The following is a 24,439-nucleotide window of genomic DNA, read 5'->3' as shown; positions in this document are numbered from 1 at the left end:
AAACAGTTGGCTGCAGTAACTGTATCAAACAGATTCCTAGCTTTAACAGTGCACTGGGTATGTGCACGTCAGCTCTGACAGAAAGGTGCCAAATAAAAGCCAGAACTAACACACAAGAAGTCAGGATTGAGTTTTGCATATATTCAGCTTACCAAAGCTAACCTAAGCTACTCTAACCACATTTACATTTGTAGTTCTTTTTCCTCCATGCTGGTTGCCTGCACAAGATCTTTGCCTTAATGGCATGCTGTGTTTTAAACTGGTAGCACAGCACACAAATACAGGGGTTGTGCTTGATGCAGCTTCTTGGGGTGCCAGGATGAAATATGGAAAGGGCACCATGCTGCCCTAAAATCAAGCACTGATTATAAATCATTAAGGAATAACTGTGGTGAGAGGGGAAGAGTTAGGAAAATAAAGCCCTCATGTAAAAAGATAGTAAGTAAATCAGCAGAGTTGCCTAATGAGCAACTCAGTGGTGGGACAGGATAGAGATGGCTCATCATAACCGTGGCGTGCTCTGAATGGTACAAAAGGCACATCCAGCTCTGCTTGTAGTTACCAGCCTGACAAGCCAGGAGGGGTGATGAGAATTCATTTGTTAGTACTTCTTGTAGACAGTGTAGACAGCATTGCTGCAACTGGCCCTGGTCAGACCCCTTGGCTCTGTGTGCTTTGGCACTTGAATGGTTGACAGATCGCTTTGGCACAGACATCTTAGTGCTTATGTGTATGTGAGAGGGTGGGTGAAATCAGGTTTGCTTTAAAAATAAATTTCAGCTGCTCTTTCAGTATGGTCTGTTACTGATCCCTGCTGCGTAAGCTGAGCTTTGTTGCACGGTTCTTTACTGTGTGGTGATGACTGCGTGGTTTCCTCCCTGGCTGGCACAGACAGGATTAATGCAGGGCTTCAGGTTGCAGACAAGCTCAGGTGCAGAGCAGATGCCCTCTTGAGAACCTAGGCCCCTTCCACACGAGAAGTTGTGCAGAGATGTTTATGCTAGGAGCCAGGTGCTGCCATGCACTGTCAGAGAGGTGCTATATCTAGCCAGTGATGTAGAAGCCTGGCTTTTCACAGAGGCTGGTGAACAGCAGCCAGAATTACCGGTCAAGTTGCTTTTATAGAACACTTTCCCTGCGTGTGTATGGTTTAGTCTAGTCCGTTTGATGCAGAACTGTTAAATCAAAGCTGAGCTAATGTCTCTCAAAACGTGGTCAATTTGCAGGGAGTATTCTGTTAAGGCTAGCTAAAGACTGTATTTTCATGTTTTTGCTCAGACAACCCACTTAGTGATGTTCTAGACAGAGCTGGCATATGAAGGCTCTTTACTGGAATAGAAGCCCCATGTACAGAATGGGGAATAAGTCCCTCCCAGGAGGAGCCTGCTGTGACAGAATGCTGTATTTGTGTAGGCTTTTTCTCCTACCAGTTACATCATACAGGAGCTATAGGTCTGCTTTTCAGAATTACAGAAACATTCCCTTACAGCTTTATCATTAGTAGGTTTGGGGTGGGGAGTTGTTCCTATGTGTGGTAATTAACACCTGTGGAATTTTTGGATGGCCATAAATAATGATTGCTTTCTGGCACATGTGAGGATGGCTCCTAAGACTGGGTTAACATTAAGTGTATAGATGTGCACTTTTTAGCTCTACTTCCTGTTTCTGAACAAGACATCAAAAGAAGTGAACGTTCAAGCCTATTTTTACAGGATTGGACCATGCAGCATCAATGCCAAGTGAGGTGTACATTTCATTTCCTCTTCCCACTTAGAGGAGCTCTAGACAATGAGCACACATGAGGAGGCCCTGAGGGCTTGGCTGCTGTCGTCAGTAGTTAGAGAGAAAGGCAAAGGAAAAAGCAGATACAGTAGCGTTGTGCCTGTCAGCAATGAGAAGTGTCATTTGAGATGGCCACTTCTTAACGTAACACCAACATAACAGAATGGCTGCTCCTGTGTAGAAAGATGCAGTTACCAATATGAGCCCTTTCAGTCCTAAATGTTCTGTGGTCCAGCAGGAGTAGTTACTGTGAGTATCGTGCATATGCTTTTAAACTTGTGCCAGAGAAATTTCATCACTCCAAATGTTCACAGAAGTAAATTCAAAAGAGGTGAATGCATAGTTGCAGCAAAATCATTTAGAAGTTCAAACATATTTACTGGAAACGTACTGGATGATTCATCTGTCTCTGCTGGAAGTACCTCAGGCCCTTAATATTCATGGGGGCCTACAATAAAAGAAAGTACCACTAGTTTCATCTGCAGTTCTTCAATTATAAAGTCTGTCCTAGCAAAGCAGTACTGCAGTATAGTCAATCCTAACCCAGAGCAGGCTTTATCTGCACATGTGGATCCCATTGAAAGCTCTGTATAGTTCCAATGTTCAACTGCCAGAAGCTCCAAAGGCCTGACCCTCCCAGCATGCAGCTTTGTCGGCCAGTAAAACCTCTCCAGAGACAGCCTTTCACTTCAGTAACCTCATAAATATTTTAAAGACTCTCTTTATGTCTGTATCAACCAGTAATATATTGCAGGAGGACAAATAGAGTAAGGAAAAATACAGCAGACCCCTTTTCTGTCTCCACAGAATTTCAACTAATTTTGTTTTTATTCAACTTCATAAACTTTGTGCATGCTCCAGAGGTTCCCCAGAATAACTTTCAGATACAGGTTGGCCAAAACGATGGTAAACTGGCATCAGAGGTCAGCAGAATGTGTGACTGTTTTCTGTCAAAGAAGGAGAGGTGTATGTATCTGGGGGTGAGGGGTGAGGATTTATTTTTGTGTGTTTTTAAGATATGTATATGCACACAGACTTGTGGCATGGCTTGGTCGGTGTTTAATAAAGTGCATCACTTTAATGAAGGGATTTGTATCTGAGCACAGACAGTTTTGGAGACTGTGCACAACTGGAGCCAAGTTGCTGTGAGGCATTTGCAAGTCTTGCTGCAATAGTGGAGTTTCCGTGAAGGTGCCTGCCTGGTAGGTACTCACATGCTCAGCATTAAACTCCTGTCATATTTGGAGACAGGAATATGTCTTTTCCTGGAGCAGAAGGGGGAGGCGCTGTGCCTTGTACATGTTAATTTAGCAAATTCTATTACTCCCCTTCTGTTGCAGGAACAGAATTCAGCAGGGTAATTGATGCTTCCTTCATTTTCCCTCTAGTTTTGTAATATTTGTGCTTTGTATCAAAATCTTTATTACTGAAATCTTTATTACTGTAGACTGATGGGAAGTGACTTGTGGTTTATAGTGTAAGATGTGGAATATTTGCTTTCTGAATTTTATTTTTCATGTAGGGTTTGAAATTTTTTTTTTTTATCATTTATTTTATGTTCAAAGCAGTGGTTGCAATTAGAGGATTTAGGTGAAAACTAATAACAAAGTACTTTCTTTACATTTTATGCTTTCCAGCAATATATATAGATCCAGCAATTCTGCATCATCACTCCAAATTCACTTTGTCTAGGTACCAGGCACCATCTTCTCATAGCAGTAAGCCCTCAGTTTCAGTCCTTTTCAACCAGTGCAGACCCATGCACACAGAGCAGTCAGTTGGCCAGGTTAACCTGCAACAAAATTCTGGTATATTTTTATCTGCATGTTTTGCTTTCCATCTGCTTCCAACCACTATGGTGTTTGACTCCTTGCACAGTCGTAAACGTAATTCTCCTTTGTGCCCATCTCATTGCACTGCAGTGAGAAAGGATGGGCTGTTACTAGCAGTTGTGGTGCAGCAGATGAAACACATAAAGGAGTTGGAAGAAAAAGGAAAAAAAAAAAAAAAAAAAAAAAACACATTTGAAATTACTTCAAAAGGCACATGAGCACATGAGTCGTCATCTGCTCTGAAAAGTAATTCAATAATCTCCCCCAAATCATCTATACTTGATTCATTCTGTTTTAGCAGCCATATTATTTCTGCTAGCAATTGGAAACTCATCTGTCTGAAAAGCAAGTGTCTAAGCTTTTATTTTGAGATGTAATATGCCATAATATTTTGAAAAATGAACAAGACATGCCTGATTGGTTAAAAAGTGTGCATTTATGTAAAAATGTTCAGCAGGCTGAGTGGTATGTGGGAAATGCCAGCATTCTAAACTTTGATGTAAAGCTAATGTCATGAGGCATTTTAATATAGCAATGTATCATGCCATAATGTTTCATTAAAAGAGGCATTTGGAAACATTAGACAAAGTACAGTTCTGCAAAATGAAATATTTTACACAGTACTTTCAACTCAAATATTCATCTCTCAGTACTTTCTGGCAAAATGGTAATCACAGGTGAAGACAAAGCTGCCTACGCTGTAATCCATAGTTGGCTTCTCTCATGTTTATCTATTGCACATTGTTTCAAGAAAACAATAGAGGGGGATTTCCAACTGCTGTGCTGTTCGGTGTGCCCCCATTTTGAAATATTTACTTGAATTCCACAAAGAGCTGTGGTACTCGATTATTGAAACACAGCATCTTTTCTCTTTATGCCATTAAAGAGTTCTCTCTTCTTCTACATTTTCTGTGCTCTGGAAGAAAATATTGCTGTCACTTTCAGTGGGGTTTGCCTTTCATCTCACTGCTTTTCAACAGCTTTAAAGTCTCTAAGTGGTATCCAATTTATTTGTATTCTGATGCCACTTCTGTGAAGCATACCTTTCTGTCAGCTGAGTGCAAGCTTTAGGTGTTTTGTATTTGGAAGCTATGGTATAAACAAATTGACAATATCAAGTGCAGCCTATCCTCTCCCAGGCAATTTCCACCCCTTTGCTATAGAGCATTATTCCTTCAATTCATTCTGCACAACCATTTACTTTCATCTGAGTAGGGCTAGGGTTGACTCTCAGTCCCCAGAGCCTGGTTTAAAATCCCTTGGATTTGTGTGGAGGCCATATGCTAAACAAGAAAGTAAGTCTTGGTATGCCAGAGATACTGGAGACAATTACTCCCTTCCCTATTTTTCTTCATCTGTTTTCTTCCTATGTTAAAGGTTTCTTCAGCACTTAGAGTGGTGGCTCTGCTGTATTGTGCTGCTGACTTTTAACTGCCCTACTAGGGTCTAAATTTGCCTTCAGGTGAGCTCTCAGAGGGGCTAAGCTTGCGCTAACGCATGAAAGAAGGATTTATTTTCATAGCTGCTTTTTCTTTTTATTTCAGCCTTGTACTGCCTTTGTAATTTACTGTTTGTCTAAATAACAGCAGCCAGCAGTAATTTGTCATTTTTAGCACCGATGTATACTTTTGTTCCACCTTCATCATTTTTGTCTTTGTCAACAGCTTTTTAATGTGCATGTTTTCATATGTGTGTTACGAGAGTGACACACAAGTTTGCAGAATCAAAATGTTATTCTGGATCGGTTTATCAAAAAGCTTAATTTGGATCTTTTAAACATGTAGGTATGGGTATCTTTCAGAGATATTTCAATTATAATTAAAGATAACAAGGCAGATGGGAGAAGCTTGTGGTCTTTTATCTTGGTCATTTATTTTCCTGTGGGGCATTTTTCCGGTGTTTGAAATTTTAATGACAGCCATAATAGAGAGCAATACTGCTCTTACAAGAGAGTACTAGACTTCTACACATGACCTTTTAAAATATAATAAATTACTAATACAGTATTTAATAAACCTAGGTAGCCAAATAGCCCTCTTAGGTCCGAAGTCTAGTTTTGCTAAGACTGTAACTTTGGTAGCAGAAGCAACGTTTTTGCTTTCGTATGAAGTCATTGCCAAACATAATGGTGGAATCTTGGACCATTTGGGTAGGGCTCTAAGCTGCTAAATTATAATTTAAATAATTTTGTGTACACATTTACAGGCCTACTAAGTCACAGTCTGAACCAATTTTATATAAAGTTACTGTTTTACCAAAATTGTTTTACCAAATTATCCAGGTTTGCTGACATTGAAGACCCTGACACAGTACAAACAAGCTTTACCTAATACCACTTCTGGATTGTAATGAAGAATTTCATTTTCTGAGGGTTTTTTTGTGTATCAGTGGTATTTGCTCTTTTTTATAAAAGCTGCTAGTCTTGGTTGTATCTTTTGAAGAATATATATATATTATATTATATATATATATATATATATATATATATATATATATATATATTCTCTTTTCCTATCTGAAGATGTGCTTTTCTTCACAGCTTTTTAAGCCAAGCCATTCAGTGAACCTCCCAGAAAACTAATGTTTTTAGTCAGGGAAAAGAAAACTGGTACCTGAAAGTTATAAGGGTGATGGGGGCTGACAGAAGTGAAGTAGCTGCCAGCATACCCAAGATACCTTTACCCTACCTCACTCAGTACCCAATAAAAAAGATAGGCGCCAGAGCACTGAAGCTTTCAGTGATGCCATTTTTGAGCTGGGAAAGCTTGCTGAGAAACCCAGCACTCTGGGTGCCCCAGCCAGCTTGTGCATCAGCGTACCTCTGAGTATGCTGTGATCAGACCTCTGAAATATTCCAGTGCTGTGCATGGCTTATTGCATAAAGAAAATCCTAGTTTTCATTAAAAAAAATAAAATTAAATAAAATTAAAAAAAAAAAATGTGGAAGTGATGGCCCTTGCTAGATATAGTGCCACGTTTTGGCTGTGATAGCATAGTGCCTCATGCCTGTGGAGCACGTGGGTTGCCCACACTTTGTTCATCGTTTGGTCTTGTCCAAAGCCACTGAAGGAAAGCAAGTGCCATGGAGCAGCTGCCTGCATCATGGTGCGATCTCACTCAGCCCTGGAAAGCATCAACCTACAAAGACAGGCTGTAGATAAACTGTTGGCAAAGTTTACAACTTGCTTCAAGGCACACTGAAAGCAGCTGAAATCTTTCAGTAGACATGGAGGATCTTTGCATACTGTTTTGGTAGAAATAAAAGTAACCAAAGATGTTGACTGGCAGAAAGAAAAGAAGATGGGGGCGAAATACAGAGTGCTAAGGGAATGAGAATTTTGCCAGTTACTTACAAGCAACATCAACTTAATCAATAATCAGGAAAGAGATTTCCAAGTAATCTCTCTCCCTTAGATTTCTCTCCCTTAGCTTTCCTGACAACTCCATACAATATGACCTGAGGATTTTTTGACAAAACTAATGTAAAATACATTATTTTGTATTTATTAATGCAATTTTTATTGCACTCATGGTAATTATTGAGAGCATTAAGATGACAAGAGAGCTTGCCATGCTTCCAGCAGACTTATGATGGCAGCAAGCATCCAACTTCTCTGGATTTAGTCACCTTTTGTAGATTTACATAGTGGTTTAATAAGAGTGAACAATGAGCTATTTGTTTGTCATCTGGGAAAGCAGTTATATGAGAAGATCTCCTTTGAATGTTTTTAGGTTTTGTTTTAAAGAAGCATATGTGGAAAAACAAAGTATACATGCTCGTAGAGGTAAAGTGAAGGACGGGCAGATAGAAAGGAATCAGCAAAGCTCAGGGAAACTGGGAAGTCTGATTAATTTGGAAACTTGGCTCACTTTAAAAAGCTGTAAATGCTTGGTAAGGGGTGGGATGATAGTGGATTATTAATACTACTTTGGCTTACACTACTGCTGTTCATGTGAGTACAACAGAAATAGATGATGCCTATGTAAGAAACTGGCTACTGGCTGCTTTTATGTCCAGTTGGCATGAGGAAAATGTCGGCATTTTGGTCTGGAGCACTGATCCAATAAGGACTGATTCAGAAAGGACAGCGCTCAAACTTGGCTGCTCTTTTTTTAGTGAGCTGGAGGACATTAGGCACATTAAGGTACTTTTGAGACTTCGAGGGTACATCAAACTGTCCACATAGACATAGCCACAGCGATATAAAAATGAAGGTAGTATTCTTCCACGGTAATTAAATTAATGAAAAAATCAGAGACTTCTTGAAATTCTCAGAGGGGTTTTGTAGAAATTGCAGTATACATTCTAGTGTAGTTCAAAGAACCTGCAATTCTTAGCACTTCTTGACTTTTATGCTAAATGAAAATAAACCCATAATGAGAAAGATGTGGAAGATAATTCCTGAGTTGTCATTTTTCATGAACTGAGGGGAATTTTAAAGTGAAGTGCATGCCATCTTTTAACTGAGCAAAAGAATAGGTGGACTAACATTAATGTGCCTGGACATTTTTGGCAACGTTGTTTGTTACCTCCAGGTGGAGTTAGAATAGATTCAAATACCAATGGTATTGCCTGAACTTCTGTAATGCTGTGCATCCTCTACCCACACTCTTGCAAGGTTTAGCTCTTACCTTTCACCGTTGCAGAAAGACTTGAGCAGTACAAAATCCCGAAAACTGGGGTGTTCTGGAACTTGCACTTCTCCAGCTTCTGACTGATTTCTCTCCCTTAAACACACAATATAAAGAGTGGCTAGAATAGGAAATATATAAAATAAGCTTATTCCATATTTTTAATTATAAAAAATGTATAGAGAAACAGTCACTCTACATGAGTGACTGCACAGCCACAGCTGAAGGTAATTTTGGTGGGCAAAGCACTCACCCCACTGAGCAGGTTCTGTACCTGTAGTCCTGTGACTGAGGCAGATGAGAAACCCAGGACCCAGCCCAGACTCTATAGAAGACCATCAGAATCTTCCAACTTTCTAATTTCTAGTTAGACAGACTGGGTTTTTGTGTTTACTCATTAGATAAATCTTGTAAATTTTTGAAGAAAAATTAGTATATGAATGAGCAAGATCTGTATCTGCATTGCTTGGCAGGCAAATACTAAATAAGTATCAGAAATAATTAATTTCTCTGTGAAAGAAGTTTTATTTGATGTCTTTCTGTGCATTTTTACTGTGTACTGTGTTTGAGGTATCACGTCCAAATGCTGAAGTACCTTGCTTGTCTTTCTGCCCATCTTTCCTTAGCAGAGCTCTCAGTGATTTCAACAACAGTGGTTTCTTAGAACTTGGCCTGAAGTCTAGACACATCCCTATTACTAGAATAGATTGCCTATAGTCTGGCTGGCTCTGAATTTTCGTGCTCTGTTGTTCTGTCTTAGCCTCGCAGCAAAGAGGGGGGTTTGTGTTTTTTGGTTTTTGCTCTTTTCTTATTACAGTTTGACCACAGTGTTGTAATGGCTTTAAGCTCTCAACCTTTAGGAAAATTTTAATTGGGATTTTTTTCTTCTTATCTGTAATTTACACCCTAGGGTCTTACTAGGATGGCTTTGTTGATTCTGCCTGTAAACAACATCCTTGTATCGGAGCTGAACTGAGTCAGTTGCATTTAACCTCCAACCTTGGAAATGTAACAGTGGCCTGCTATTGCCATAAATGAGACTGCTGTTGAAGACAAAAATGTGGTCTTGGTTGAACTTAAAAGATCACATTTTGCCACATTTAATGCAAGACCTTTTCAGTTGTAAATGGTTACCTTTTGGGGCAAAATATGTCTTAGGATAGTCTCAAGGCTCCCTATGATTTTTTCCATAGATGCATTTAAAATTATTGGTCATTGGTCATAAAGGGATTCCAGTGCAAGAAGCATCTTGCTTATTAACATTCCATTTTGTGGGTGTGAAACCAAGTTCTTTCTTAAGCATCGTATTTATGCTGTCCTCAGTATTGTCCAGTGTGCAGACCTTGAATGTGAGCAAGGATTTGAAGCAGGGAGAGATGAAACATCCCCCACTATCTCCACATAAAACCCTCTGGTGCCAGTAACCTCCTTGTTTACTGACAACAGGAAGCATTTGTCTTTAAATGGCCAAGAAAGCCTGGATTTGTTTTTCATTGGTCAGATGTTTACAAAGGAGACATCTGTGCTAGGTCCTATGCTGGCATGTGTGAGGCACCTGGCAGAGCACAGAAGCGAGGGCTTTGCCTGACATGCCTGGCTGGTTCCACTGACACGATGGCGCTGCTCCCCAGCTGAGCTCAGCTGCTTGTATGGGACATGTCCCTGGGGAGCTCAGCTTGAGTTCTGCCTTGACAGATGATGTAGTTTGTATAGACATCATCATGTTTGCCTTATGTTAGTTCTTAAATCTGTCTAAAGTGAGTGGAAAGTTCTGCTGGGGTGCAGACAGGTTATTAGGACAAGCGACCAACAGAGCAAGTGAGCTATTCCACTCTGTCAGCGCTAAACTGAGTGAAAACAAGGGTTTAGTCCTTTCTTGGCCTAAGAATATTCTCTTTTACTCCAATACCAGATAGGGGCACTTTCAGCTAAGGAAGCTGTCAGAGAAAAGATCCTCAGTCCTCATTCTGTATCCTCTTCTGGCAAGCCACAGTGACCTGTGTGTCTGCAGTACCTGAAATACAATTCCAGCAGCATGCTGATAGTTTTGCAAAGGCTGAGGAAAAGAGCTTTGTTTTCCTTATTCATATCTATGAAGTTCTGTTACATGACCCAACAGAAAATGCAATAATTTGTATTGCTTTTTCTGAAGTCTCAGTTCAATTGGGCAGAAGTGAGCCTGCATAAGAAACACGGTCATTGGTATGCAGAGCATGCTGCTATGTTACTGCCTTGTTATAGCATCACAGTCTCTTAAAAATGTACGTGTGATTGCTGAATGGAATTCATATCTCACAGTGATATGCAGAAAAAGATAAACTTTCCCTTGGCTTGATGAGAACTTAAGGAAAAAATATATACTGTGAATTTTATACTGGGAGGGAATAACCTGTTGTAACATGAGGAGTTCAAAATGAGAAGCTTCTAATCAAATTCTCTCTGCATCTAAGATGTTTGTATTTACACTATTGTCACATTTCTCCCCCTTTCCTTTCTCTCCAGAAGACTGTGCTTACTAGTTTTTCTCTCTAGTGTTGGAGTAGAATATAGCCAGGTGCTGTGTGGACTACAAAATGTACCTCAGCTGCTAAAATTCAAATACAGCTTCAGTACTGCTCTAGGACTCGTATTGTAAGGTTGTTCCTGAAAACTCTTCATAGAATTCTGATGCTGTCCTGTGCAAAACACCACGTCTTAAAATAATGTTTTATACATCACCCATCATCTCATATGATATCCCTTTCTCATGACAAGCAATTCATTCTGAAGATGAGGTGAGGTGACCCGCACCGGGCCCCCGGCCACGTATTATGGTATTATCACTTGTTACTTGGTTTACATTCAGGCAGTCATCTGCAAAGATGGATAAAACAAAAGTAAATAAACTGGCAGTTAAGCTCTGGCTCACAACTGTGATTTTTTTTTTTTTTTTTTTTTGAGAGTCACTGTAATGCAGGAGTGCTTTTGACTAAAGCAAAAGATGCCCAAGAAATTTTTTATTTCCTTATGGACACAAAAACTTATTAACACCCAAATACTGGGATCTCGGTTATTCTCAGAACTCTTGCAATCTGTCACCAAAATAAATAAAAACAACAACAATCCCCCAACACACCCCTCTTATAGCTGTAGAAAGCTGCTTACTTTGGCAGATGAAGTGAAGTAACAGCCACCAGAGAAAGTGGTGAGAGGCATAAATAGTTGGGAATGTGAATGCTGTAGAACCTTGTTTGCAAGCGAGAGTGTGAGTTGGTGCTCTAATACTTTCTGCTCTTACAGCATCTTCTATCTTAACATTTTCAGTGAACTTTACAAGTACTACAGAGGCAAGAAATCATGATCCTTTGAGAGCAAATGAATTTGGATACACCTTTGATCATAAACAGAGAAACTGACTCTTTTGGTCCCTAAGGATGACCAGGAGATGCTCAGCCTCTCCCAGGACCTGACACGGTAACACAGCTGCCTGTAGCTTTGGTAACACCTCTCTTGCTCACCTGAACTTCTGTCAGTGGCTAATAGACTACCACTTTGTGCTTTCTCAATAAAGCTGTTCCAGGAAATAGGCAATACTGTTATAATTCAGCTGCCTTCTTTCAAACAATAAAACTCATCCTTGTTTGTTGCCATCCCAGGCCCATCTCAGTGTGCCCCCCAATATGACATACCGTAAGCCTCCAAGAAAAGCAGATTTCTGGGTCAGAAGTCAGTAAAGCTTCTGAAAGTGTGAAATGTGGGGTTCTTGATCTAACACAGAGTTACAGGGTCTCTTCTGGCCCCTTAAAGATCTTTGAGAATGGGTTGATTTGCAGGTGGAGTCTCCAAGTAGTGTTTATAGAAGTATATACAGTTTATATCTAGCTATCTAAAAGGAAGAACACTTCAGCAGCTGTCAGTAAAAAAAAAAAAAAAAAAAAAAAAAACTTGCAGCATTTGCTAAGCAGAGGCAACCTTAGGACGTACAGCATCTGTATGCATACAGCTAAGTTCAGTAAAACTCCTCTGTTTGAGCCTGCAAATGTGCCATATTAGAAGTAAGAAAATATATGAAAGTAGCCACATGATTTCTACCTAAATTGATCGGCTTCATCTTTTGGTGCTAGATGGCTTTTTTGTAGGTCTGTGCTCTTACACACACACTTAGATTTTAATCTTTCATCTCCATCTGACTTTGGACTCCTGCTGGCAATTGTTCAGTTAGTTTACAGGGTCTCTACCATAAGAATAACTGTAAATTCAGTGAGTGTATGATAAAAGAGGAAGAGCTTAATGATTTTGCATAGCCCGTAAGTCTTTTTATTTTAGAGTGACTTTTTCTTAATAATCTAATAATTTGGAAATAAGAATCTTTCAGTGGACTGAAAGCGGGAAACTTAATGAGTTTCAGTAGATGCGTGCAATACGGCTATCCACTTTTTAAATCTGGAAATCAGCAGCACTGCTCAGGCTGCAGATCATGCACCAATAATTAATTTGTGTAAGAAAGAGCAAATGTTTGAGAAAAGCCTTAAAATTTTTCATCTGATGAATTTCTTACATCTCTGAAAACTTTCAAATATGTGATGACTCCCTGTTAATGTAGCCATGTACCTGCCTCCTTCTTGCTTATAAATACTGCTTCTAATAAATCAGTGGAAGTGTGAACAGATTTAAAGGGAAAAAGAAAAGCAAATCTTTATTGCCAATGGTTCAGACCTTTACCATTTGAGACAGTCACTGTGCAGTTACAAATGGCTGTTTGTACATGTTTCTTGCTTGCTGCTAACATTTGTAGCTCCTTTACAAACAAACAAACAAAAAAAAAATATGAAATCATTTATTTGTTGTAAATATTTGGCCAGTTCTAGGTTACAACTATTTGTGTTTTTATTAACTATCATCATGAACAGTCTGTGAGGAAAGAGATGCTGCTGGTTTATCATTAGGCTAATGGAAAATATAGAAAAAGGATCTTCCCAAACAATTACAGAGTATATGATGTCCCATTTTATCCAGTGGTTTGATAAATGCTTATAAAAATCAGTCCAAAGGCAAAATTATACATGCTTTTAGGTGGAAATGTCCTATATTTATGATTTTAACTTAACTTTTAGACATTTACATGTTTTAGAATTCTTCAGTGTGCTAGTAAGTTAACTTCAAAACTGGTCCTTGTTATATTCTTTGCTCTGTAATAGTGTCACATGGGCACTGCCTGCTCTGGCCTCAAAATGAATAATAGGAAATGATTCTTCTTTCAGAATTTGCCATATTTTCCACAGTGCATCCTAAAGGACATTCTCACTTATCACACGGCAGCTTAATGTCTTCAGGGACGTTTAGTGTGGGTTCAAGCAGAAAGGTTTCTGAGAGTCCAGGAAAACTGAACACAACCCTTCTTGTCCGCATATGCATTACCATTTCAAAGAATTCAGACAGAATTATTTATTATCATTATGTAATTTAATATAATTATATAGTCTTATTTAGGTCCCTATCCTGGAAATAAACAATATCTGTTTAATCTGATGAGTAAAAAAATAAATCTGAACTTGTGGAACATGAAACATCTATTTATCATTTTAGAGTGATCATAGATGATCCTGGTTTGATGAGAAAAGAAAGCAAAACAAATTCAATTTGGAGGAAAGAAATATTCGCTTCATGTATCCAGTTGAAATTGATAAAACTGTGGTGAATTTTGCATATTTCATGGTAGGATTGTCTGTTTGATTCAAAATACATAATAATTCACAAGTATAACCAATCACCTAGTTTTCTTTTTCATCATTAATTTCTGCCTGTTAGGTCAGGGCAGTACTGACATGTTATGTCCTCAGTGGGGCCCTTTTTTAAATCTCTACTTAGCCATGACTATACAGGGTTTTTACATGGGTGAACAAACAGCTGCTATCTAATTTGACAACTTCTGGTCTCTGTGTGCTGGTTTCCTATTTAACCTTGCAACACACCTGGGGGGAGGGTTAATAAGTTAATGACATGATGAAGAGCAATTTCATCTTTGTTCTTGTTTTTGGGAACGTTTATTCACAGTAGTCGTGTTACCTAGAGAATTTCTACATGTCTTCAATCTAAAACAAAATGAGTGTTTTCTCTTAGCTCTTTTAAGAAGCAAACCTGCTTTTGCTACGCTGGTAAGCTGATATTCCAATAAAAATAAATGAACCACTCAAATACTGTATATCACTTGACTCCTCTTTGCATTAGCAGTGTTTTCCATTCATTATTGGTTTTGCTTTCCTTTTGTACCACAGTACTATTTCCTGCAAACTATTTCAATCATATGGAGGTGGATCACTTCCTAAGGTAGACTCATGACTCCTCATTTCTTCTAAAAGCAAACTTCAGAGAAGGAGAAAAGGCATGTTTGGTTTTTCACCATGAACAGCTGTTACATCTTTTATATTCGGAATTCTCCATAACAAACATAGTCCTAAAAATACAATTCTGGCCTATAAAGAGTTTGATCTTAGATGGCCTAAAAGTAATTACTGGCACATGTGTTGCTCACCTATTGTCACATACTTACATATGATGACATAAGATTTATTTTCACATGGAATTTTGATCCATAGCTTTAGCTTCTGGTTCTGCTATGAGGTATTACAAAAAATCATCTTGGACTAATTTATTTTATAAAACAGAAAGACACAAAAATATCGTATATAATATGACATCATATAATGCAAATATGACTGCAATAAGAACTTTTTCTCATCTTCCACAGCATGTATTTACAGGAAGATTTCACAATTTGTTGTTGTTTTCACTTAAATCAATACATCACCATCTAAGATAATTCTCCATTGTTCAAAGAGTTGTCTAAACCAGTTTTAATACTTCAGAGATGTCCTTGGCAAACCAATTTCAAATTATGCTTAGTTTGGACTTTTTCCCTTAAATAAAAAGCAGATCTGCTGTTAAAATGGTAAAATTTAGTACAACTTTTAGATATGCTCTATCTTACTGAATGGAAACTATTTCATTTTTGTATTGTGACACAGATACATACATTTTATTTTTATTATCATTTCCCCCATTTGCATTTAGTTGTAGATCTGTTGCTGCTAGAACAGTTTTGCTCCAGATGTAGTTTAAAAGCACATCTTATTCTCCCTTATTCTGCTAACTGCAGACTTCTTTCCATGTCTTGCCGTCCTTACTGCTTTTCTACAATTTCTAACTCCAGTTTATGATGATTACCATCAGCTCTCATTCATTTGTGATTTGATGCCAGTAGGAAAGCACTGATTGAAAGCAGTTTTACTCTTTTCCTTTTAAATTCTATATTCATGTGCTTAAAGGTCAATCAATTCCCTGTATTTTGTCTACTATATTTTACTATTTGTGTATACACTGTCTTAATACTGTCATTACTTCAAATACATTTATGACAATGGATATCAGCACCTGGTAGATCCCAGAAAGAATCTTTCTAATGTTGACAATTTCACAGGTTCATTGTCTTTCCAGACTGGAGACTACTCCTTACTGATGAACCTTTGTTATATGCAACATCCAGTATAGTGCTGATATAAAATAAAGACTCAACATCTGGTCTTTGTGATTTTTTCTATTCCTTTTTTTTTTTCTTTTCTTTTTTGAGGCTCTACTTCATTAGAGGGAGGAAGGTTAAGGCATTCAGAGGTTAAGGTGACCACCTACTGTTTAATTTGACTTTCATGTCATTTCCCAGTAATTAGAAATTATTAGACCTGAGGAAGGGTATCTCCAGCATCTCGATCTTGGATATTGTGATTGGTGATCTTTTTCCTTCTAACAGTTTACAGTGTTCTGCATCTATTCAAAAATTCCAGTACAACTTCATCTTCTAACTTATTTTTTAATTCCAGTGTTTCCTTTGGGATTTTACTTCACTGGCCAACAAAGTCCTCAGAGACCTTCCTGGTGATTTTATGTGATCTCTATAGACCTGGGATAAAGTTTTCTGAAACAAAACTGCAAAGTAGCTTATTTGGTAGAATTTTAGAAACTGCAAACACTGTTCTCTTAATTACAAAATGGGCTAGTGTAGGGACCATGTTTACACAGTGGATTCTCTAAATATTAAAAATAAGGAATTTCAATAAATATTGTTTTTGAATTAGCTTTCCCATAGTTTGAACCCAACCTATAGTGACTAGTATTCCATTTATCCACTGAGATTCTACAAATGAAAAAACAGCTAATCATCTCCGTGTATTGATCTGTTCTATCTGTTTTGTAGGAGTAAAAGTCCAGATAGTATCTCTTGCCATTCTTTTGTTTTCGGTTCTGATAAAACTGTAATTTTGAGTGCTGTCTGAAATGAGTTGTCTTTGGAGGGTGTTCGGTACCTCTCTGTATTCTGCCTGGAACACCAGCTGTTGTGAGCTTTATGGAGTGTGAAGTAAAATGGAATCAAATCTCTTCAGAGAAGATAGAAGACACAAAAGATAAGAACATGGCCCTGTAACCTAGATTTAAAAAAAATAATAATAAATAAATAAATTGAGAAAAATTCTCAGAAATTAAGAAACTCTCATTGAAATGGTAAAGAGCCTAATTCTCTAAAGGCAAAGAATTAGGCTTCACGTATTTGAAAGTGAAACAATATTAAGTTGTTAAATACATGACAGTTAAAGTATGAGGATATTCAATAAGAGGTTATACAGTAAACGTCTTAATATTTCTTAAGGAATACTCTGAAGTATGTTAATATTCAGATTGTTAGCAACCCTCCTTTGTCTCCATTTGTTGAAATTTTTGGGTGAGGCATTAGGAATGTATACCTAGGACTTGAAATACTCTCTAGGTAAGTGTATAGTTGGTTCTCAAAAATATGTTTATTATAAGCAGTCATTACATGCATGAAGAATTAAAAACACATTTTCAGCACTTTATTCTTTACGATAAAAAGCCTTGTCCTATAAACCTTTCCTCCTGAGGAGCAGTTCTTAATACAGGTGCTGCCTTTTTAATTACTAGGACATTAAGGTTTAAGACTGAGCTCAAGTTTCATTGTTGTATTTCCAGAAGTTGCAGTGCTTGTAATCACAAGACATAGGTTATTTGGACAGTTCGATAAAGCACTAAGTGCACAGTAATATATATGTGACTGTATAGTTATAATAACAATACCTTTTCACCCCTGGCCAGTGAACTGCAGGATCCTAAAGTGCTGTACTGACTAGCAATGATATTCATTTTCAGAAATGGGGAAAACAAGGTCTGGGAGAGTGGAGTAACTTTTCCAAGATCCAACAGCAGGCAAGTGGTAGTGATGATACCACAATACATCTACATAGGCAGTGGTGCATATCTTTCAAAAGCTAACATTCCAGATAAATCCAGGTGACTGTTATGAATGACACCTTGCTGTTATTCAGGCCCTGGGATCACACAGCAAATACGCAGGACATTAATGTTACTATAAATCCAGCTTGTCTGTATAGGGTGAAACTGCAGAATCAAGTTTGATTCCATTCCAACAAAGGATGGAGATTGTACAAACCACTACTTCCAGGATTGTAACTCTTACCAACTTTCAATGTTACTGTGACCTAGCAAAATGGAGTTATGGTAGCAACAAGCAAAACTAGAACTTGCAAGTTGGCGGAGAGTGCAGGGCTGGTTTTGTTTTTTACGTGCTTGTTCTAATAGTTTGTCATTTTATATAGCCAAATGTAGTAAGACATAATTAAATTTAGTTTCATTGCCCTTCCAGATAAGGATATACATGAGCATAAAATAAAACTATCAGTTACTGGGGATATTGTTGTAAGTGACTTTGGAAAAATATATAATTTTAATTCATTTATTTTTTTCAAAATCTCAGCATCTGTGGAGAGGAACTAAAGGTTGTATGGGCATATAGACAAGCATCTCTTTTCATTACTGTCTCCTCCAAGTTGACCAGAAACGTCTTAATGGTGTAGTAATTTTATCATTTTAATTTTCAGAATAGCCAGAAAAGCAAAGGACCTGGACCTTAAAACTCTCTTTAATCCATTTCCTTCTTTCTGTGTAGTACATGACAGGCTCAGAGATGCAGCATATGTGACAAGTAGCAATACACCTACAGTGTCCAATGAATTCTGGCAGCATATTCAATAAGGGAAGAGTTTTGAGCTGTACCTTCATTTGCTCAGTTATAGTCAACTGGCCAGCCATTTAACCTCTGACCTCCAAGCTGAGATATCCATCAGGTTCCTGATCTTTGTAGATTAGGAAAAAATAACTTGTCTCTGAAATGTGCTTCTGTAATTTTAATGCTGTACTGATGAAGCAAAGAAGGAACACTGTCTTATGCTTCTATTGAGTATATTTACTGGGTACCTTACACTAAATTTTAAAATATTAGTGCAGAGTCATTCATGGTGTGCCTTATGTAGTATAGAATTCACATTAGTTGTTTTTTTCTTCATGGCTCATGCATGGTCCATTAAAACTGTTCTCAAAGGTAAAAATGACATGACATCTGCTAAAAATAAGTGCATGTTGCACAGCTTTGATATCAAATATGCAAGATGAAACTCAAGTCTCAAAGGGGAAAGGACTATTTTGCTTGCTTCATGGACATATGCTTGAGTCAGCAGCTAATGTATCAAAGGATCCCCTAATGCCTAACCTAAAATGTTGCTGTTACTGATTAGGTCAGAGTTTTGACCTCATGACAAGAAAGCACGTTTTCAAGTCTCAAACTGACATTGACCCTTGGGAAGGAGGAAAAATGACCCATGAAGTTTCCATCTGCTGATAAAATAAACATCTGTAGTACTCACAATTGGAATGAGTTCAGTAGCAGTGGAGCTTGCAGTGGGTGATCTCTGGCCTCCTAAGTTACACCGGCCCTTGAATAAGAATGGCTACGAATAGAAATTACCTTAGGGTGTCTCAAAAGACTGGATTCAGTCTATTGGAGATACCACAAGAAATAGGACTCCAAGCATGTGCAAAGTTTAAAAACTTACATGAAGGATGAACAAGAAAATTGAATTAGTTACAGAAATATGTGCTGAATACCCACAGGTAACCAAACTGTGAGTGCTTTCTGGCATATAAATATGTTCAGTGGCTCTGTGCTTGTGGCCACAGGTGCCTCTTGCTGGAAATCAGAGCTGCTGTATGCGTGCATTTTTGAGAATGTTTCTCTGCCTCTACTACAATGATTCTCATATATTAAAGTTACTAACATATACATATACCACAGTTCTTCAGTCAATTTCTTAGCTCTTTAGTGTCTAAGGATAACTTCTTATTGTATTGTAAATGATAGATACATTGCATAAGTGTTCTGAAACCAGAGATTTTTCCAGAACAGCTTGGAGAATGAGCTATTTCACACTCCAAAGGAAGGAGAGACAAGCTGAAGGAGGAGGAAAGCTCTTGTGATTTAATAGGAAAGCAATTTTGGTTAATAAGCTGTCTTTCCTAGGAACTGCTGCTGAAGTGTTTTGTTTAGCAAAACTGATTTTTGTCTTAAAAAAAACTATAGGCCTGATTCTTGATCCACAGTGTTTTATACTGTTTACCCATTGACATTATGGCTAGAAAAAATCAAGAGACTTGGACAGTAATGTTACAAAAATGTTGAATCATCTTTTGAAAGCAACATGTTAAATTCCTTTCTGGTCCAGACGCAAAAAAAAGCAACAGACAACAATGGCGATAGACTGACTCAGCCAGACAGCTCCAGACCCTTGTGTTCCTTCTTTAATTTTCATTGTCACTGCTGTGTTACAGCTCGTGATGCTAATTGCAATGTATATTTCTGGAAGTACAGTCTGTTAGGAATATCAAAAACACTGTATTTAAATAAGTCTAATTTCTGATTTATAAAACACTCAGATACAAAAATACATAGCTTGACATCATGCCAGTTGCTATGCTAGTTTTGAAAAATGTGATTAAGTTAATTACCAATGCCTAGGCCATAAATGATATGCAATTGTTTTAAGCTTCTTTATTGAGCAGTGAAGTAGTGAGTAAAAAAAAAAAATAAAATAAAATAAAATAAAAAAAACTTGGGAAATTAAAATTGGAAACCAGCAGCTTGAAACAATTGTAAATCAAGAAATCCAAAACTACTCAGGCTTCCAGCAAAAAAAAATTTGGCTTTCAGTTACTCAAGTGTAAAGATTAATAAAAATATCAAGTATGTAATTATGGACCAGGTGTTCTTTTATTTTTATAATTATTGTAAATCAAAATGATGGAGACTATCAAAATAATCCTATTTCAGTGTTAATTTTCCTTCTTGCTTTTAATCTTTAAATGAATGTTCTTTAGATTTTATGTGTTCATCTGTTTAGAATCTGTTTGTTATTAGTATAACACAATTATAAACCCAAAAATGATTCCCTTGGTGATATCTAATTAAGGAAGTTCAATTCTAGAAGACTAGTAAATTAATGGTGAAATTATTTTGGAGGAATGCTGGCATCTCTGAATGATACCTGACATGTTTGTAAAGCTTCATTGTAGCACAAGATTTCTAAGCTCCAGTTTCTCAACACAATCTGAGGCCATCAATTGCTCTTGCAGTCGGTGAAGGTGCAAACCAACTGTTATGCCATCAGGATCCCATCATGCACCCTGACCCAAAACTGGGGCAGATTTGTACACCTTTCAGTGTAGTATAGAAATTCCACATGATTATAATTACTTTTTAGTTGAGGATTTGCAGAAATTTATCTGTATCAAAAACTGTTTTTTTATGGCCATGCTGGATAGGACTTTAAAACTTTCAAGCTCCTTTTATTCCATGTAAATTAATTCAATAGCTCATTTGGGAAGTGGGCAACACAGGCTTTCACACAGCTGCCGTTTTACCATTACAGGCCACTTGTCTTGACCAATGCTACTGCATTTCTGGTAACTTATTATCTTTAATCATCATTACTCTATGCTGGAACCCAAGAAGGGCAGGGGGCAACATATACTCATCATCTTCCATAGAAGATTCATTTGCATAATCAACTCAATGATCTAAACAGCAAATTGAATGCACATTTGAATCAATTAGATAGACAATCCCAGCTGTTTCAACTCAAACCATTCTACAAAGTTATAAATAGAAATAACATAGGTTCCTCTCAGTGCCTAGATCTCTTGCATTTTATTTTTGCAGGATCTGTATCATGTAGTGAAAATTATACAAAGTTTGATATGGTTATTTAGTAAAGGCACATTTGTTCTATATAATATATATACTGATATATAAAACATTTGTAGCATAACATCCTCTAACAAAACTTGTTAAAATAGCTCATTAAACTGAACTTTTGATTATACCTATAGCAGCAGAAAATTCCAACAGAGAAATTTTGATTATCGAACCTGTAGCTCACTGCAGAATTCTGGTTACAAAACATGCTTTTGGTCTACCTGTAGCTTGCTCTTTGGATCCTTCCTGGGTAAATTTTATCCTCTTTGTGTACTGGCTTTGGTTGCAGCTTTACTCTGAGTACTAGGGGTCTCGTTCCATCACATTCTCAAAATAAGCATGGTTAATGGTAACATCACATTTTCACAATCGTTAGAATTGATTTGATCTGCTTTCTTAAAGAAAATTGGGGTAACTTTGGAGGGCTTTTTGTTTATTTGTTTGTTTTGTGTTTTTTTTTTGTGTGTTTTTGTTTGTTTGTTTGTTTGTTTTGATGAGTGAATGATTGTTTCAGGCTTATTTCATTTGATGAAGCTGGTCCCAGCTGTTTTGAAATGGAGGGGAGCCATTTTAGACTTAGGCAAAGGTTTATAAAAGTAAAATATATTCATCACACTCCTTTTTAGAAGAGTTTTAAGGCATGCTTGCTTTAACAGAGAAATAACTTGGAACCTAAGATTTCCAAAGGAAGAACATGCTGTGGCTTTTGTGCTTTATTAAGAGCAAAGAAATTGAATAGAAAATAAAGTTATGCTCTTAGAAATTTCATGGAGATTGGGAGTGAGTGCTGATGGGGAAGATCAGTTAGGTTCAGTGTTCTTTGTCTTTAGAACAGAGACAAACGTGTGCTCAGCTAGGAGGGGTAATATGAAAATGCACGTGGTGCAACATGCCTTGAATTTGGGTTATGGTGTAGCTATGTTCCCTCACAAGCAGATCCCAAGAATGCATTATTGACTTGAAGTCACAGATAAATTATTCACAAAGCCTTTCCCGCAGTTCTGTGCCTGGCTATCAGGGCAGCAGCCAGGAAACTTTAGGGCCACTCCTTTCTCAAAGAATACTACACAGTCCGTCTGTGGTCATCTTACCCAAACTCTATAAAAACAGCTGTGTGCATCCTTCTCTCCTGCTTTATTCTGTGCCCCTGCAAAGGCAGTGGGTGTTCAATCACTCAGAGTAGGATTAAGGAGGACACTGAAATAATAAATCACTTATGATTGTCACCTCCATTGGGTACTGAAATACATGTATTTTTTCAAGCAGGAAAAAGGCTTTCCTGAAAAGTTACAGGATGAGTAAATGCCACTGGTTTTGAGTTGGAACTTACTAAATGTGCATTTTTAGTCTGTGCTTAAGATACAGCCTGCTAATCCCTAATAATTACTAGGCCCATGGGAAGAAAATTTAGTGGGGAAAAAAAAAAAAAATCTGATGTGTACTACAGTGTTTCCTTTTATGATAAAAAGATCTTTCCTTTTTCTTAGAAAGACACTCCTTTTGTAAACTTTTGAATTCTGTACCATCTTTCTTACCAACAGTGTCTTGTCTCATTGAGGTGGTGATGTAGAGGACCATCCAACAGGATCATCTGTTAAGGGATTTGCCTCCTAAGTGTCCTCTGTGATAGAGAAAGGTTTTCTAAATATTGTTCTTTGCGTTCTTAGCAAGTAAGAGACAACAAAGGAAGAGTTTTGAATCATAAACTGACTTATTAACAGTCTGCATTACTAGAGTTTGTGAAAGAAGCACTTCTTTCTATACTTCAGGATGTGTTTGCCTTGTTAATTTTTTTTACTTGTAAAAAGTATATTTGGTACAAAAATTAATAAGCAAACTATGAATTGAAATCTTTTTAAAAGATCACCTTAGAGAGCAAAATTTCACTTTAATTCCAGATGCTGAAGGGATTTTGTAAAGGATCCATTAAAAAATAGTTTTTACTTCATTCTAGTGTCATTGTTTGTTCAGATTGTAGAAAGTTGGGTGTTACTTACATCAGAGCAATTTCAAATAGGAACACAGTGAACAAACTTGCAGCCTAGAAAAGGTTTTCTACAATATTGTTGGTTTTTTTTTTTTGGTAAAATTTAAATCTTAAAATGTGGGAAATTCATTTGAAAATTGTATAGAATCTATTCTAAGATTGTGTATTATCTTAGTTCTTCCAATCTTAATAGACAGCAATAGAGGCTTTGTCCTTACAAAAGCTTTGCAAAAAGGCAAGTAAATGATATTGTTGAAAATCTTGCAATGCTCGTGTAGCTGAGCAGTGAATTAGAGCAGGGTTTCTGCTATAGGTTGGTTTCTTTGGGTGAAAGAAGGTTGGAAGGAAGGGCCTTTTTCTTCAGCCACTTTAGTTTCCAGTTTGATTCATTCCTTCACTGACTCAAAGCAGAGCTTGAACGAAGGATGCAGCAGCCCATGGTGGGCTCATTAATACTGTTCGGTCAGACTTGGAGCTACTTAGCTTAGTTTGAGCAGTGCTATCATTAAATATGAAAGCACAGCCTGCCACTGAAGAACAACGCCTAACTCAGGACAGGAAAATTACTGAAACAATCCCTGCCATCATCACAGTTAGCGTAGATACCTCAACAAATGATGCTTCAATCCCAGCCCTTGTCTCCTAAGGTAAAAGAGCTACCCTAAAAGATCACCAGCCCCACTTTTGCCATGCATCCCTGCAGATCACACCTCAGTTGTGCAGAGGACCCTGCTTTTCCTTAGTGATGTAGGGTGCCGTGCAAAGGAAAATGCATTGCAGCTGCCTATTTTCCCCAGTCAGTGCTGTTCTCTGACACATCTGTCCTCCAACTGAAGCCCTCTCCAGGAACTTCCCAAATATCATGGCCATTAGAGTGATAAGGTAATGAGCAGACTCCCTCTGTACCTTGACTGAGGTGCATTCATTAATTTAACAACACACTTTTCCAGACGTATGGTTGTATACTTGGCTAACTGAGATGCCTGGTTTAATAATTGAGATATTATTTCTGATTCTTCTTTGTATGTACTGTTAGTGAAGATGAATACACTCCTGATT

The sequence above is a fragment of the Aythya marila genome (assembly GCF_965140915.1).
Source record: "Aythya marila genome assembly, chromosome: 6".
NCBI lineage: Eukaryota > Metazoa > Chordata > Aves > Anseriformes > Anatidae > Aythya > Aythya marila.
Note: the sequence above shows the minus strand (reverse complement) of the source record.